This window comes from Solanum dulcamara, chromosome 2 (genome assembly GCF_947179165.1).
Source record: "Solanum dulcamara chromosome 2, daSolDulc1.2, whole genome shotgun sequence".
NCBI lineage: Eukaryota > Viridiplantae > Streptophyta > Magnoliopsida > Solanales > Solanaceae > Solanum > Solanum dulcamara.
In genome coordinates this window covers 73,423,618-73,442,267 of record NC_077238.1, presented here as the reverse complement: position 1 = coordinate 73,442,267, position 18,650 = coordinate 73,423,618, and the positions used below count along the sequence as shown (strand labels likewise).

Sequence of the window (18,650 nt, the reverse complement as noted above, 5' to 3'; positions counted from 1 at the left end):
GTTCTTGTTTAGCAATGAAAACAAACAAGTCACTATTTGGTGGCCTGTAACTATTTTGTTAAGATCCCTTACTATAATATGGGTATCCTTATTTACCCATATTATCCATTGGGTAACTCATTTTTATCCGTTTAAAATATAGATCGAGTCTAATATTTTATCCTTTTTTGTTTATTCTATTTTCAATCGGCTCATATTCGGCTCGATCCGCTCATTTGCCACTCTTACTTATACTATTCATACTTATCTCCCTAGTTTCTACTCCGTTTTGATTCAAATCTTTTAATAGGGAGTAAAACTTCGGCGGGGCGAAATATTTGTCTACTTTGGAATTTGTTTCCACACCCAATTTCAAGAACAATTTCTTCTGGCTTTGTCTCGCGGAAACAGCACTTTGATTGTATGGATATGGATACGCATATTGATGTTCACCATTTTCGTGTTCCGGATATTTACCACTATTTCCATTTTCTGTAGCTGCAGGATTTTTTATGGCCCCATTAATTGGATTGATGAGGTTGCTCTCAATTTCCTACTTCTTCAAGCTTCTCTCATGGGTAATGCTCCATTTCGTCTTTTTCTATGTACTAAAAACAGCATCCTTGTTGAATGTACTGCTCCATAGTGAATCTTGAATGTACTGCTCCATAGAGAATCTTGATTTACAACTTTTGGAGAACTGCTCTCGTGTTACAGAGCCCCTAGATGTTTTTTTTGTTAAGGTACTATTTCTCTCCACCTTGACAAGGTACAGGTACTTCTGCTTACATTCTACCCTCTCAGCCCCAACTTATGGGATTTTATTAGATATGGTAGTGGTGTTCTTAAGGTACAATTTCTTAGTATTAGAAAGAAATAATAGAGAGGAACTAGTATAGTGAATTCATAAAGCGAATTCCAACTTGTTTTGAATTGAGACATGACAAGTATTTCTTCATCCTTAATCAGAATGGGGTCGCCTTTGTTACGGAGTGCTTTGTCACTGAATGTGGAACTTGCTGGCACGAATTTAGATTTACTCGAAACCCAATGTGGGCCGAAACCGAAAAAAGGACATATTTGAGTGATTTGACCCACAATGAATAGATTGAGTTCATGGCTAGGGCTTGAGGAAACTTGGTTCTAAATTCTGGTGGGAGTAGCTTGCATGGAATAGTTAAAAGGATGGTTGATAAAGATAAGTATTATTGGGGTATTATTTGATAGAAGGAAAGGTAAGTTCTATAGAACAATTATAAGACCAACAACGTGATATGAGAGTGAATGTTGGGCTACTAAAATGTCCAACACATCCATAAAATGACTACAGAAATATGAGTTTGGTGAGACAAAAAAATGACCACATTATCCCAAAGGGTGAAGTAGAACATATTGACGAGAAAATAAGAGAAGGTCGTTTGAGATGGTTTGAATATGTCTTGTGTTGACCTCAAGACCTTTAGATGCACGAGTTTGTGGGTGTGAAAACATGGTACGTGGAGATGTTAAAATCACATGAAATGAAGCTGTCTCGAAAGACCTACAAATTCTTGGAATTGATGCAAATTTAGGAAAATATGAGGTCCAATGGAAGAAAAAGATTTATATAAATAATACCAATTAGTTGAGAAAACTAATTTAGTCATTTTAGTACATTTACATCAGGTCCGGTGCTTTCTATGATTCGTTTATCCCTATCAGAGATTTTTATGCTAGTAGGAAATATAGGAAACTTATTGTCCTTTTCATTTTTACTATATAATTTGGCCTGAAATGAATATAAATGAAGAAATATGGTTTCAAGCATCAACGATTGATAGGTTCTCGATATCAGCTGAATGAGATGAGACCTTTAAAAGATATCAAACAATCTATTACGTCAAAATGCGTTCCGTTTAAACCAGTGATGCTAGAATGGGTAAAAACCACTTCTTACTTCAAATTCAAGAACATGTGTATCAAGTTGAAGGTTACATGGAGAAATTAAAGTAGTGGTGGGAGAACTATGATGTCACGGGCAGTCCTTATCAGGTACTATGGAGATGGTAAAAAGCTTAAGAGGAGAAATAAAGTATGGAATTAGGAGGATTTTGGAAGGTTAGATAAGAGAGAAAAGGAGATGTTAGCAAAACTCGAGACCTGAATCAGAATGCTGATTGCAGGCAGCTTAGCCAAGGATATTAGGACCAACACAATACATCTAGCAGACCAGCAGCTTTACAATGACTTGCAGTGCCTCCTTTATTGCTGTAGTTCCTAAGAGTAAGGGTGCCAACGATCTAAAAGATTTTAGGCCCATTAATCTGATAGAAAGTGTGTATAAAATTATCTCTAAGTTGCTGGAAGAAAGTTTGAGAAAGGTTTAGGACAATTTGGTTTCTGGCAATCAACCTCATAGATTGAACAGCCATGGTAGCAAAGCAGTTAGATGGCGAACCACAAACCCTCACCAATTCAACAAACTATGAATCCAAATCCCATAAGAAACTGAAGAGAAAGTTCGAAGACCCTGAGCCTGAAGAAGTTGTAGAGTCCAAAAAAGAGAAAAAGAAGAAGAAGCAGAAAAAAAACAAAAACACGAAGGGTCTAACGTGAACACATAAACTCTTAGTGGGTCTATAGGAAACACTGAAATATTTGATGGGTCAGGTGACTTATCTGTCAAGAAGAAGTCGAAGAAGGAGAAAAAGAGTGAGGTAATGAATGATGGACTGTTGAAGATGATACAAAGAAGATTGATGGAAGTATTGTTAATGGGGAAGTTAAAAAAAGTAGTACAAATGTGGTGGTTACTGGTAAGGGTGCTAATGAGTCAAAGTACAAAGCTTTAGAAAAGTTTGTGGATTCAGGTTGCAAGTATTTTGAGAAACCATCACCAATTCAATCTCATTCCTGGCCTTTTCTTTTAGATGGCTGTGATTTCATTGGGATTGCTAGAACTGGATCAGGTAAGACATTGGCTTTAGGTATTCCGGCTATTATGCACATCATGAGTAAGCGGAAGAGTAAAAAGTCTAAGAATCCTGTTTGCCTTGTACTTTCGCCTACAAGAGAGCTAGCTCAACAAATGTCAGATGTTCTCTTCAAGGATGGGAAGCCTACTGGGGGTGCAGTCGGTTTGTCCGTATGGCGGAGTTGATAAGCACCTCAAAAGGTTTCTCTTAGATCTGGTCTGGATATTGTTATTGGAACCCTGGGTCGTTTGCAAGATATGATGGCAATAAGAGCTTGCAACTTAAAAGAAGTTTCTTTTGTGGTGCTAGATGAAGCTAATTGCATGCTCGATTTAGGTTTTGAATCAGCAGTCCTTGCCATATTGAGCCAAACATGCTCTATTTGGAAGATGGTAATGTTCAGTGCTACATGGCCTACGGCTGTTCATCAATTAGCTCAAGAATTCATGGATCCCAATCCAATCAAGGTAGTTGCAGGTTCAGAAGATTTGGCTGCCAATCATGATGTCATGCAAATTGTTTAGGTCTTGGAAGATCGAGCACGTGATGAGCGTTTACAACGATTGCTGGAAAAATACCACAAGTCTAGAAGGAATAGAGCATCGCCTTTTGTTTTATACAAGAAGGAAGCATCTCGTGTTGAAATGATGCTACCGAAAATGAGTGGAGAAGTTGTGTACATTAGTGGTGACAAGCAACAACATGCTCGTGTTAAGACGCTGTCACTCTTCAAGGACAGTAGTTGGTCTCTAATGATATCTACTGATGTAGCTGCTTGAGGACTGGATATACCTGATGTTGAAGTTGTGATAAATTTATAGTTTCCCTTTGACAACATAGGATTATGTTCATAGAATTGGAAGAACTGGAAGGGCCGGTAAAAAAGGTGTAGCTCATACATTCTTCACTAAGGATAACAAGGGACTTTCTGGGGAGTTCATAAATGTCCTCAGAGAAGCTGGACAGACTGTTCCCGCCTCCCTTCTTAATTTTGGAACCCACATAAAGAAAAAGGAGTCCAAGTCTATGGTGCTCATTCTAGGGAAATTGATGCAAACGTAACTTCTAAAAGTGTAATGCAGACTGATTGTTAATTTTCTCTTTGTGATATTTGATTGTACCTTGCAAATGCTGGAAAAAGAAATGCTTTCTTAAGAGGAAGGAAAATTTTTAGATGCTTCTTATATTGCAAATGAGGTACTGAACTGGAGAATGAATTAAACTTGATGTGAAGAAGGGATTATGATTGTTGGTGATTTCTATTCAACATCTTGCAGCAAATGGGTTTTGAAGAAAAATGGCTAAAATGGGTTAAGCTTTGTGTCGTATTCCATTCTGGTGAATGTTGAAGCTGTGGGATCCTTTCCACCTCAAAGAGGGTTGACACAAGGTGACCCTGTGCATCTTTTCTTTTCATTTCTGTAATGGAAGCTTTTCGTAGCATGATACGAAAAACAGTCCAGAACCAATGGATAAAGGGTTCACAGTAGGGTTGAAAACAGGAGAAGAAATTTCAGTTTCTCATCTCTTATTTGCTGATGATACACAGTTTTTTGTGAAGCTCAAATTGTCCAACTAAGACATCTGAAGTTGTTGCTTATTGTGTTTGAAGTAGCCTCGAGCCTACTCATTAAAAATCAGTCAATTATACAGTTAATACAGTCGATGTCATACAGGAGTTGGCAGAGATATTTGGATGCAACATAGGCACTCTTCCCACTAAATATAAAAGCACTCAAGTATGGCGATGAGTGATTGAGAAGTTTGAAAAAATATTGGTCACATGACAGACAATACCTTTTATTGGGAGAGAAGGTAACTCTGATTTTAGTGTGTTGGATAGCATTCCAACCTATTTCACATCCTTATTTCCGATCCCACGTAAAGTTCTCAAGCAATTAGGCAAAATCAGAAGGTTTTAAGAGAATATCACACAAGTTTCATTTGGTGAAATGGGCTCGAACGCCCAAGGAGAAAGGCCGAGGCTCCCTCAAGAAGGTGGTTAGAATTAAGCATGGAGGGAAGATAAACTAGCATAACAAGGTCGACAGATCATCACATGGTGTTGGTCCATAGAATCATATAGTAGCAACTTATGGCAAGAATTCAGTGGTAAGGTATTTATTCAAGTTGGCTACAGGGAAAACACACTCTTCTGGCTTAGACAAGGAGTAGTAGCAATTCTCTGAAAGAATACACTATATCAAAAATGATTTTTAGTGGTAATTAATTAATGATAATAGCTTAATTACTACTAAATATGTTTTTTAGAGGCAATTAACACTTCTTGTAAATGTTCCTAAAGCCTATAGTAACAGTAGATCCAATGACAATTAACTAATGCCGGTAAAAGCTTTAACACTCTTTGTTAATGTGCAAATTTATTGTTGCTAAAAGTTGTTTTTGTTATATTGAGATTCTTTATGCTTTGTGCAGTTTTGCTGTTGAATGTTGATACAAAATCCACAGTGAAGCAACTTAGACAAAACAATACCTAGAACATTACTTTCAGAAGGCAACGACATCATGATGAATTGTTTTGCAAAGATTCAGGATATACAATAACATATTCAGTGTAATCTCACAAAGTGGAGTCTGAAGAGGATAGAATGTACGCATACCTTACCCCTACTGAGTTAATTTAAGATAGTCAATTGTTCAGTTACTTGTAAATTCTTTCATTTTTGGAAGCATAATATTTGTTTATCGTACTGACTTGTTTTTGTGTTCGGTAGAGAAATAAAAAATGTTATCCTAAAGGCATATGTACATAATTTAGATCAATACTATGGGACGTGGAGGTGTTGAGGTATCAGTGTGGGATGGTGAGGTTAAAGATGAGGTGAGTTAGAGGATAGGGAGGACACAATCCATGTGGAATACTACTAATAGAGCTTGTTTTTCCTACTTTCATTAGGGATGTCATTTTTCTCATTTTAAAGTAACTTATTTTTCTTTTAAAAAAATATTCTCCAAAATGTTTGACCAACCAAAATATGAAAAAAATGAAAAAACATTATCCAAACACACCTAGGTTTCTAATCTCAATAGGAGCCCAAAAATATTAGAGTCCAGAGTACAAATGCCCCTATCTTGAAGTGGTATTTACTTTTTGTAATGCCCAAAAGTTTCTGATTTAGATCGGTCTAGAAAAAACTTCAGTTCTTGCACCAGATAAGCTTTTATGAACACTATCTACGGTCTGTAGAAGGAATCATTAGCTGTATATGTGTCCCGTAGACAAAACTTCAGAGAATAAAAAATCAGGCTTGGACTTTACAACCTAGATTTACGGCTCGTAGAAGCTTTTACGGGTCGTAGAAATCAATTGTAAATGGAACTTCAGAAAGTTGAAAAAGTTGGACTTCTATAGGACGAATGAGTTTTATGGGTTGTAGAAGTTTTTATTGCTCGTAAACTGGTCTCGTAATTCTTTCTTTAGAAAGTTGAAATCAGTACTTTGACTTCTACGAGTGGACAATACGGTCCGTAGAAGTTATTATGAATTGTAAAAGGTGGTTCATACTTCAATGTTCGGAACTCAGGATTTCTAGTGACCTTTATATGAACAGACTTTACGGTCCGTAACATGATGTACGTTTCACACCCCAAATTAGGAGAGGCGCGATAGGCATCCGATGCCTCGATTGATCGAGCGAACCAACTGAAACATAAAGAAAATGAAACAACAAAGGTCAACTAGTTGGTCACAATAACCTGCTAAAACAAGTTAGTTGGACCGGTGAGGTCACAACAACATTAAAGACATAATGAATGGCCGACAAGGCCGACTTAACTAATAAAGAACTAGCAAGCCAACAAGGATGCAATTGAAGCCATAAATACGATAAGCCAACAAAGCTATAAATAGAAGCTAAAAAGACCCAATAAAGTATGTCCAAAAATCTCTACGAATAATACAACTCCACTAGTTGGGAAAAGTCCCCAACGATAACAATTATACACAAAACTCAAAAATGCAAAGCCTACATATAACCAACAACTCCAGGAAGAATGGAGCTTTCCAATCCTTAGCTGAGACAACACCCCTATTGCAAGGCTGATCAGGACCTTTCTCTGAACCTACAACATGAATGCAGCGTCCCCAGGAAATGGGACATCAATACGAATAAAAATGTACTGGTATGTAAGGCGGAAGGTGAAATCATAAATAGCTTCAATAAAATGGGTAATAAAGATACCACCTGAAACAGAAACTCTGATAGCCTCCCTAGTATTCAAATATGCATGATATGCTCGGATAACTGTATGTCATGAATGAATATATATATATATATATATATATATGCAAATGCATGACATACCCAACCAAATGCTAGCAATGGCGATCTCTTTCGATAGCGAACTGACATCATATTTGCTAATCTGTGGCCATCTGTATAATATATATAGTCTTCTAGACAAATAGGCCCCCTTCTGTAAGACCCCATAAGTCAGAAAGTTGGAACCAAGGAGAAAAAGTCTAAAAATTTCGAACCCATTCGTATGAACGAGTCCCTCTACGGCTCGTAAGGTTGGGTCGTAGAGTGACCGTTCGAGCAAAAGTTGAAGTTTCCCTCAGGAGAGATTCTTTGACCTTCTAGGACGAGTCGTCCTCTAGAAGGAGGGTCGTTATAATCTCTCGTCATCTAGAATTCATATGCTTTGTTCAAAGTTTCCCTAAGGCCAAGATGATGACTTGACAAGATGGCTCGTATAGGCAATGACGGGTCGTAAGAATCACTCATCCAAAAACTTCAGAGACTAGTATATTTACAGGTTTTCAAACTTGAAGGACGGGCCTTGAGAACGGACCGTTCCTGAGATGACGGGTCGTACAATGGTCATTTATAAACTAGATACTATGTTTTTAGGCTCTTTTCTCAGGTCTGCAGGATGGGTCTCTTGGACGACTCATCATTACTTTGACGACTCGTAGAAGGGTGTCCGCAGGGCCAATTTTCCAGATTTAATGAAGGGCAATTGTGTCTTTTCCAAAGTTCGGTTCAATAAACCTAGACACTTTTATGGCCAAGTTCAAAGTTTACAAATACTATTTTCTTCAAAAACCACTCCCATTCAATTCATTCTCTCAATTCTTTCAAGGCAAGAACTCACAAGGTCTCTTAAGGTTTCTCTCCAAATGCAAGCTAGTTTTCCAGATTTCTTCATGGTTCTTCTTCAATTCTTAGTGAATTCAAGCAAGGTATGTGGGAATTGATTCATGGGTTCCTTTCACCCATGAAGTCCCAAGGATTTTCTCAAAGTTTCTTTCAATTTCAATTGATTATGAACCGTAATTTTGATGAATTTCATTGGGCTAATTTAATTCTGTTTCTAAATGTTATCACTAATCATTATATGCATGTTTTCATATGAATTATATATTTTTACTTGAATTATGAATGCCATGCATGGAGCTAATTTCAAGTTAAGATTATGAAGTTAAAGATGATTTTCATGAATAGATTATGAGTTCAATGATCTTCAAGTAAAGTTTTTGTGGTTTAAAGTAGAGATTATGATCTTCTGATAAAAGTTAGGATGATGATTAAAGTTAAAGATGATTTTATGAGTTAATTATGAGTTAAATAATTTAGAAAGATAGTTTTCAATGAGTTACAACTGAGGTTATGATTTTTGAAGTTATAGTTGAGATAATGATCAGAGTTAAAATCATTAGATGTTTAAAGATGCTGATAAGAACAATTTTCACAAAAGTTATAGATTCTTATGAATCACCAAGTTAGAGGTGCTATTCCTAAATGTTTTAAAGATGGATTGATAGGCAGTTACTATCTTTCCCTACTATGTTATGAGTATGTTTTATAAGTTTCCGTTGGGATACTGACTAAGCACCTAGAAGACTTCTAAGTGGGATTCAGTCGGATAACGCAATTGGTTATCCAAAGGAATCCTCGTAGCAACCAAAAGTCCCAAACCACGATGCCCACGTAGGTTGCCTTCATGGCTTAGCTAGTGGATCCGCATAGCCTAGTTGAGTTGAGTTATCTTTAGAGTATGCCCTAGCAAGTTGGCCTCCTTTGTTTTGATGCAAGAGGCATCAGTCTGTCTTAATGCAGGAGTCATTGGATTTTATGTAGTAGCTTGCATGGTTTAGTTGTTGGTTAAAGGTCTTATCCCACACAAGTTCAAGTTAAGCTTTATAATATCAAGTTATGAGTTGAAATTTGAAGATCTATGATATGCATTGACCAAGAATTTTTTATGTTTAGAAATTGCTTTCAAGCTATACTCATTCTCATTATGATTGGTCATACATTTTATGGCATATTGATTATGTTCTATTACTTGTCATGCATACCTGACATATTTATTACATTTAAACATACTAACGTATATTTTGCCTACATTGTCTTATAATATAGGGATGGACGACACTCACGACTACCCCACTTGTGGCTAGAGTTTTCTTTAGATCTCTAAGGAGTTGGTAGTCCTCATTCTACCGAGGACAAGATTTTATTTCATGTTTCTATTGCTAAGACATTTCTTCCATTGCTAGGGTGAGCTAGGAGCTTGTCCTAAGCCCCCGTTGAAGGTTAAACAAGAGGCATGTTTAGATGATGTATTGGTGTAGTCCGGTTTGGAAGTTTATAGAGTTGGATTTCCCTAAGTCCCTTACCCCACTTATGATTACTTTTGCTTACTTTTTTATTGATTATTTACCTTATGTATGCAATGAATGCTAAGATGGCTTATGCTTGGGGTCCTTCACATCCCAATTGTCGTGTTACGACTAGGCCCTAGGTTGGGTCGTGACAAACTTGGTGTTAGAGCACAAGATTTAGATATTCCTAGGGAGTCTAACATGCCGCGTTAAGTAGAGTCTTATTCATTGGTGTGAAGCGCGCCACATCCATGGATAGGAGGCTATAAAATATTTTAGGAAAGATCTCACTTCTTTCATGAACTATGTCATGCGGTAGAGTGGTTGAATATTTTCCCTCTAACACTTGTTCTTTGTAATTTTCAAAATATTTCTCCATAAAGATAGCCCGTTAGAGAAAACATGGTTGAAGAGGAGAAATAATCTCCGAATGACCCTATGAATGATCAAGTTTCCAATGCCGAGTTTTGAATGGCCTTTCAAGTACTTGCTCAATCTGTTACGGCTCAAGTGAATCGTGAGGTGGTTGCTTCCATAAATTTGAATGCTAGCATGGATGCAACAAGAGTTCATGACTTCATAAGGATGAATCCTCTGGAGTTTTAGGATTCTAAGGTTGATAAGGATCCCCAAGAGTTTGTTGATAGTATCCATAAGATTGTTGAGATCATGGGGATTATTCGGTTGAAAGGGCGGTGTTGGCTACATACCAATTGAGGGGTGTTGCACAAATTTGGTTTGATCAATGGAAAAGTGAGAGGCCTAGAGAGGCGGAGCTCGTAACTTGGGATGAGTTCAAAGGGGTTTTGTTTTATCGCTTTTTCCCACTAGAGTTGAGTGAGTCTAAGGTGCAAGAGTTTATTAACCTCAAGAAAGGTGGTATGAGAGTGAGAGACTATGCCTTCAAGTTTGCTCAATTGTCAAAATACACTTCATTCATGGTCGCCGACTCAAGAGCTCGTATGAGTAAGTTTGTATCGGGCGTGTCGGACATGGTTGCAACGGAGTGCAAAATAACTATGTTAATTCGAGAGATGGATATATATAGACTCATGACCTATACGGAGCAAGTAGAAAGTGAGAAGTTAAATTTGAAGCATAGGAAGTCTAAGAGGCCAAGGACCGATGATAATGAATTCTCTCGTGCTAAGTCCGGAAGTGGTGGACGTTCTCCTTTTTGCCAAAGGTACTCCGGCCAAGAGTCTTCTAATGCTACTTCTCCAAGGTTTGACAAAGATTGGGTGCCCAACCCTAAACTTCAAGGAGGTTCTCCCATTGGCCAAGCTACTCCCGCATGCAAGAAGTGTGGTAGGAACCACAAGGGTGAATGCGTAGCTGGGTTAAATGTGTGCTACCGGTGTGGTAAGTTAGATCATCATGCTAAGAAATGTAAGGGTAAAGATGTTTTTCCTCAAGGCCAAGTTTCTCAAGGTAGCCAAGTGCAACCAAAGGATGGAAAACAGAATAATAGGTTCTATGCTCTCCATGGCAGGCAAGAGGTAAGGGAGACGCCCGATGTTGTTACTGGTATGTTACAGGTCTTTCACTATGATGTTTATGCTTTGCTAGATCTGGGTTCAAATTTATCTTTTGTTTCCCCTTATGTGTCCATGAGATTTGATGTTAGTCCCAAGACATTGTTAGAGACTTTCCCATTTATACTCTCGTAGGTGAGTCGATTGTGGCTAAAAGAGTCTATAGAGGTTGTTTGATTATAGTTTTCCATAAAGTTACCTTATGTGATCTAGTTGAGCTTGAGATGACCGATTTTGATATCATCCTTAGGATGAATTAGCTATATGCATGTTATTCTTCTATTGATTGTAGAACCCGAGTGGTTAAGTTCCAATTCCCTAATGAGCTAGTCCTAGAATGGAAAGGTAGCAACTCCGTGTTTAAGGATAAATTCATTTCGTGCCTTAAAGCTCAAAAGATTATTTCCAAGAGTTGTATTTATCATCTTGTGAGTGTTAGGGACGAGAATTCTGAAGCCCCTATCTTAGAATCATTTACTATTATAAATGAGTTTCCGGATGTGTTTCTCGATGAATTACCTGGTGTCCCTCCTAAAAGGAAAATTGATTTTGGTATAAACCTTCTTTTGGATACTCAATCTATTTTTACTCTTCCTTACTGGATGGATCCACTAGAATTAAAGGAGTTGAAGGATCGTCTCACTACTTATCCTTTCTTGACCTTGTTGGAAGGGTCCGATGGTTTCATGATATATTGTGATTCTTCAAGGGTTGGTCTTGATTGTGTATTGATGCAACAAGGTAAGGTAATAACCTATTCTTCTAGGTAACTTAAAGTACATGAACGAAACTATCCAACACACGATCTTAAACTAGTGGCAGTTGTGTTTTCCTTGAATATTTGGAGACACTATCTTTATGGTGTCCATGTGGATGTGTTCATAGACCACAAGAGTCTATCATATGTGTTTAAGCAAAAAGATTTGAACCGTCATCAAAAGAGATGACTTGAGTTGTTGAAGGATTATGATATGAGTGTGTTGTATCATTCGGAAAAAGCTAATGTGGTTGCCGATATACTAAATAGATTGTCCATGATTAGTGTGGCACATGTTGAAGAAGATAAGAAAGAATTGATTAAAGATGTTCATAGATTGGCACGCTTAGGTGTGCATTTGATTGATTCCAATGACGGAGGTGTTCTTGTTCATAATAGTTCGAAATTATCTCTTCTAGCGAATGTTAAGGCCAAGCAAAACCAAGATCCAATGTTGGTCCAGTTAAAGAAGTCGGTTTTCGAAAAATCCATTGAGGCTTTCTCTCAAGGGGGAGATGGTGCACTACATTACCAAGGTCGTTTGTGTGTACCTAATGTTGATGGATTAAGAGAGTTAATATTGAATGAGGCCCATAGTTCCCAATACTCGATTCATCCGGGTTCCACCAAGATGTATCAGGACTTGAGAGAAGTGTATTGGTGGAATGGCATGAAGAAGGATATGGCGGAGTTTGTTGCTATGTGCCCAAATTGCCAACAAGTTAAAGTTGAGCATCAAAGACCGGGAGGTCTAGCCTAAGACATAGAGATTTTTACTTAGAAATAGAAAGATATGAATATAGATTTTGTAACAGGTTTGTCTCGCACTAAGAAGCAACATGATTCTATTTGGGTCGTTGTACATCGGAAGACCAAGTCGGCTCATTTTCTACTGGTTAAGACATTCTATGGTGCTGAAGATTATGCAAAATTATATGTTCGAGAGTTGGTAAGATTTCATGGTGTGCCCTTTCCATCATATTGGATCGAGGTACACAATTTACTTCACATTTTTGGAAGTCATTTCAAAAGGGTCTCCGTACAATGGTTAAGTTAAGTAACGCTTTTCATCCTCAAACCAATGGTCAAGCCAAAAGAACAATCCAAACTTTAGAGGATATGTTAAGGGCATGTGTTATTGATTTTAAAGAAAGTTGGGATGAACATTTGCCATTAATTGAGTTTGCCTATAATAATACTTATCACTCTAGCATCCAAATGGCTCATTTCGAAGCATTGTATGGGAGGAGCCCGTGGGATGGTTTGAAGTAGGTGAGATGGACTTAATTGGTCCAGATTTGGTTATCGATGCTATGGAAAAGGTAAGACTCATAAGAGAGAGGTTGGAGACGGCTCAAAGTCATCAAAAGTCTTATCCCGATGTGAGGAAAAGAGAGCTTGAATTTGAGCTGGATGATTGGTTCTATTTGAAAGTTTCACCCATAAAGGGTGTAATGCATTTCGGCAATAATGGGAAGTTGAGTCCTAGATACGTAGGACCTTACAAGATAATGAGACATGTTGGCAAGGTGGCTTATGAGTTAGATTTTTCACTTGAGTTAGCTATGGTTCACTCGGTGTTTCATGTGTCAATGTTGAGGAAGTTCATGGGTGATCCAAACTCTATTATGCCATTGAAAGATTTAAGTGTTAAGGAGGATTTGACTTATGAAGAAGTTCCGGTGGAAATTTTAGATTGGCAAATCAAGAAGTTAAGGAACAAAGAGGCTGTGTCCGTCAAAGTGTTATGGAGGAATCAACAAGTAAAAAGTGCTACTTGGGAGGCGGAAGCAGATATGATGAAACAATACCCATACTTTCCTCTACTAAATCCTAAAGTAATAAGTTGTTATATCCAAGCTAGTTAAATTCCAAAGTATTCAGTTCCTCCTATATCATTCATATGCATGTATGTTCATGAAAGGGTTGATTTCAAAGTTATGATTATATGTTAAGTTGAAGTTTTCATGTTCCATACATTTTAAGATGTCATCATGTTCATGTTGGGTTGCTAGTCCTCTTTCTGTATCTTTCCTGTGATAAGTTATCAAGGATGAATGTTTCCAAGGGGGAGATATTGTAAGACCCCGTAAGTCGGAAAGTTGGAACCAAGGAGAAAAGTCTCAAAATTTTGAACCCATCTGTATGAACGAGTCCCTTTACGGCTCGTAGAGCTTTCTATGACTTGTAAGGTTGGGTCGTAGAGTGACCTTTTGAGAAAAAATTGACGATTCCCTCAAGAGAGGTTCTACGACTTTCCAGGATGAGTTGTCCTCTAGAAGACGGGTCATACAAATCCCTCATCAACCAGAATTCATATGCTTTGTTCAAACTTTCCCTAAGGCCAAAGTGATGACTTGACAAGACGACTCGTAGAAGCAATGACGGGTCCTAAGAATCACCAGTCCAAAAACTTCAGAGACTAGTATATTTGCACATTTTCAGACCTGCAGGATGAGCCTTGAGAACAGACCGTCCCTGAGACGAAGGGTCGTAAACAATGGTCGTTTATAAACTTCAGAGGCTATGTTTTAGGCTCTTTTCTCAGGCCTGTAGGACGGGTTATTTGGATGACTCATCGTTACTTCGACGACCCGTAGAATGGTGTCCACAGGGCTAATTTTCCAGAGTTAATGAAGGGAAATTGTGTCTTTTCCAAAGTTCAGTTCAATGAACCTAGACACTTTTATGTCCAAGTTAATACTCTTTTCTTCAAAAAACCCTCCTATTCAATTCATTCTCTCAAAATTTCTAAGGCAAGAACTCACAAGGTCTCTCAAGGTTTCTCTCCAAATGCAAGCTAATTCTCCAGATTTCTAAATGGTTCTTCTTCAATTCTTAGTGAATTCAAGCAAGATATGTGGGGATTGATTCATGGGTTCCTTTCACCCATGAAGTCCCAAGGATTTTTTCAAAGTTTCTTTCAATTTCAATTGATTATGAACCGTAATTTTGATGAATTTCATTGGGCTAATTTAATTCTGTTTCTAAATGTTATCACTGATCATTATATGCATGTTTTCATATGAATTATATATTTTTACTTGAATTATGAATGCCATGCATGGAGCTAATTTCAAGTTAAGATTATGAAGTTAAAGATGATTTTCATGAATAGATTATGAGTTCAATGATCTTCAAGTAAAGTTTTTGTGGTTTAAAGTAGAGATTATGATCTTATGATGAAAGTTATGATGATGATCTAAGTTAAAGATGATTTTATGAGTTAATCATGAGTTAAATGATTTATAAAGATAGTTTTCAATGAGTTACAACTGAGGTTATGATTTTTGAAGTTAACGTTAAGATAATGATCAGAGTTAAAATCATTAGATGTTTAAAGATGGTGATAAGGATAATTCTCACCGAAGTTATAGATTCTTATGAATCACCAAGTTATATGAGTTGTTCCTAAATGTTTTAAAGATGGATTGATAGGCAGTTACTATCTTTCTCTACTATGTTATGAGTGTGTTTTATAAGTTTTCGTTGTGATATTGACTAAGCACCGAGAAGACTTCTAGGTGGGGTTCGGTCGGATAACGCAGTTGGTTATCCAAGGGAATCCTAGTAGCAACCTAAAGTCCCAAACTTTGATGCCCATGTAGGTTGACTTAATGGACTAGATAGTGGATCCACAAAGCCCAGTTGAGTTGAGCTGAGTTATCTTTGGAGCATGCCCTGACAAGGTAGCCTCCCCTATTTCGATGGAGGAGTCATCAACCTGTCTCAATGTAGGAGTCATTGGATTCCATGTAGTAGCTCATATGGTCTTAGTTGTCGGTTAAAGGTCTTAGCTGACACAAGTTCAAGTTAAGCTTTAAGATATCAATTTGTGAGATGCAAGTTGAAGATCTATGATATGCATTAACCAAGAATTTCTTATGTTTAGAAATTGCTTTCAAGATATACTCATGCTCATTATGATTTGTCATACATCTTATGGCATATTTATTATGTTCTATTACTTATCATGCATACCTCACATACTTAGTACATTCAAAGGTACTAACACATATTTTGCCTACATTGTCTTATAATGTAGGGATGGACAACACTCACAATTACCCGTTCATGGCTAGAGTTTTCTTTAGATCTCCAAGGATTTGGTGATTCCTCATTCTACCGAGGACAAGATTTTATTTCATGTTTCTATTGCGTAGACATTTATTCTATTGCTAGGGTGAGCTAGGAGCTTATCCTAAGCCCCCGTCGAAGGTTAAACAAGAGGCATGTTTATACAATGTATTGGTGTAATTCGGTTTGGATGTTTATAGAGTTGGATTTCCCTAAGTCCATTACCCTAGTTATTATTGCTTACCTTTATATTGATTCTTTACCTTATGTATGCAATCAATGCTAAGATGGATTATGGTTCGGTTCCTCTCATTCTAATCGCCGTATTACGACTAGGCCCTAGGTTGGGTCGTGATACCTTTCCTCCGATTATAGTTCAGAGTCTATGCATAATATGCCATGTGTGATATGAAGAATGTACATAGTAGGCCATAACAAGAACTTAGCTAATCTTGGCTCATTGGTACTCCTATTCTCATAATCTCGACGCCACTTTCGTATAACATGCAAATATCTTGTAGAACCTCATATGATTTTAGAATAATCTTGAACACTCGAATCAACTCTAGAAGTATACTTAACCCTGGGAATGTTCATAAAAGGCTTTAAGAGACTAAAAGAATCTCATCGTAACTTCATTTAAACTTTACACGACCATTAAGCCTACAAAACTCATGAAAGACTCGAAGCTCTTGAATCGACTTCAACTTAGCGAATTAATCATTTAAAAACTCAAAAGGGGAGATATGCTTGACTTTTTTTTATTATAAATGACCCCAAGTTTGTACAGTATGAGCTTGTCTAGAAAGAAGGTTGTTTGCCCAGTATATAACAAAAGGATAAGGTACAAGATTTGATATGAATTTAATTTTCAAATAACCTTTTCGTCAGAGCTTCTATCTAGAAAGAATGGCTAAATAACCCCTCTTAGATGCAACAAAACAATCCTCCAGCCTTAAACCCTCACTATTAGGCCAAAAGCTCACTAATAGAGCTAAGTAATAAGAAATTCAAATGTAACACAACTTTAACCGTCAATCGTACTTCACAACTCTATAAGCACGATAATAATAGGATGAAATTAAGAAATAAAAATAGATGACATCCCAATACTTTTCACAGAGGGTTATCCTAACAATAGAATAGTAAAAATGACTCATTTGATAGATTTATAATTTTCAGAATTCGATATGAAAAAGAGGATTTTTCCCTTAACATAACTTATACTCTCTCTCGCATCTGTTCAAATCCTCCCGCACAGCCACACTAAATCTACAACAAGGATTCACTTCCAAATCAATACGAGAAAAGCACTACAAATACCCGACGGCGATTACATCGCCACGAAGCTAAGAACTCCAAACCGACTTTAATAACAAAAATTAAAAGGAAAAAATCCTTACCTTGCAGCAAAGACAACCTAGAAATCGCTACGAATCTCTAAACAACGCACCATACGGACAAAACTAAGAGAAGCTTTATCAAGTAGCCTCAAAATATATTTTTTGCAACTATCTTCGTAAATATGTATAAGAGCATAACTGCAGAACCTTATTGAGTTATTCCTTTTTTAAAAGAAGAAATGTTGGAGTTGATATATGTAAATAAACATACACAATTACGTAGAGCAACAAATGAATTAAAAGTGACTCACTTTATATTACTTTTTTTGAAATTCTTAACATGCTAGTTAGTGACTATAGCCACCACTTAATATATGGTGTTGTACACTGCCTTCACTTCCACGTGGAAGTGGATCGGACACATCAAAAAAATAAATTTTATTCCATAACTAGGTAAATTATTCACGCTTCGCGCGATGGTGAACTATCTCATTAAGATGCTATATGATTATTAGATAGTATCTGTATTTTCAATGCCTACATTGTCAAGAATATTTAATCGAAAGGCAAAACGTTTTCTAAGATCTTATAGTCTATAATTTTTTTCTCTTTTCCTTTTATTGTACAAAAGATATGAGTCATTGTAGGAATAGATTAAAAAAAACTATAGAGGTTTTTCATAATTTTTCTCGTCTCTCATTACTCTGTAATTACAAATACTTATACAATCTATTATGGACTACTACTACAAAATTCTAAGGACTGAATTTAATTACCAAGAATACATCAAATAAAACCTAACTAACTTTGTTTTTCCTGAAGCCCAAGACTTGTGAATATTACCACATATCCGTTATGCTATTAATCAACCCAAATAGTTTGTTGAGGCACATCAGTTTATTTCCGAAAACTTAGAATCATTCAAAGCTTCAAACAATATTTTTTTCTGCTTCATCTTCTTGTTCGATAAGCTGGATGATGAGTATTCTTGTCCATTAATGGTGGAGGACCTCTGTCCAACATCCCCCCTCAAGTTGGGGGTGAGTGAGTGAACCCCCAATTTGTTCAGTATGCGGCGATGGGAGACTCCAGAGAGGGGCTTGGTAAAGAGATCAGATCAGCAAGCTAAAGTTTCGATAGAAAAAATAATAAAGAGATAAAGCCGAATAAGAATTGTTGTCTCACAAAATGACAGTCAAGATCCATATGTTTTCTCCTTTCATGAAAGGCGGGGTTGTGAGCGATGTGGATAGCTGCTTTGCTATCAGAGTGAACTAGAATGGGAAGATTCAATGAGACAGAGAGATCCTCAAGGAGACAAACTAACCAGGTAATTTCTGCTGTAAACTTTCGCATAGATCTGTATTCTGCTTC

At 37.0% G+C, this 18,650-nt stretch overlaps 1 pseudogene; it reads left to right on the top strand.

Annotated features, from left to right (window-relative positions):
• Nucleotides 1–2,111: 2,111 nt before the first annotated feature.
• Nucleotides 2,112–4,027, top strand: LOC129872900 (DEAD-box ATP-dependent RNA helicase 5-like; annotated as a pseudogene).
• Nucleotides 4,028–18,650: the final 14,623 nt, after the last annotated feature.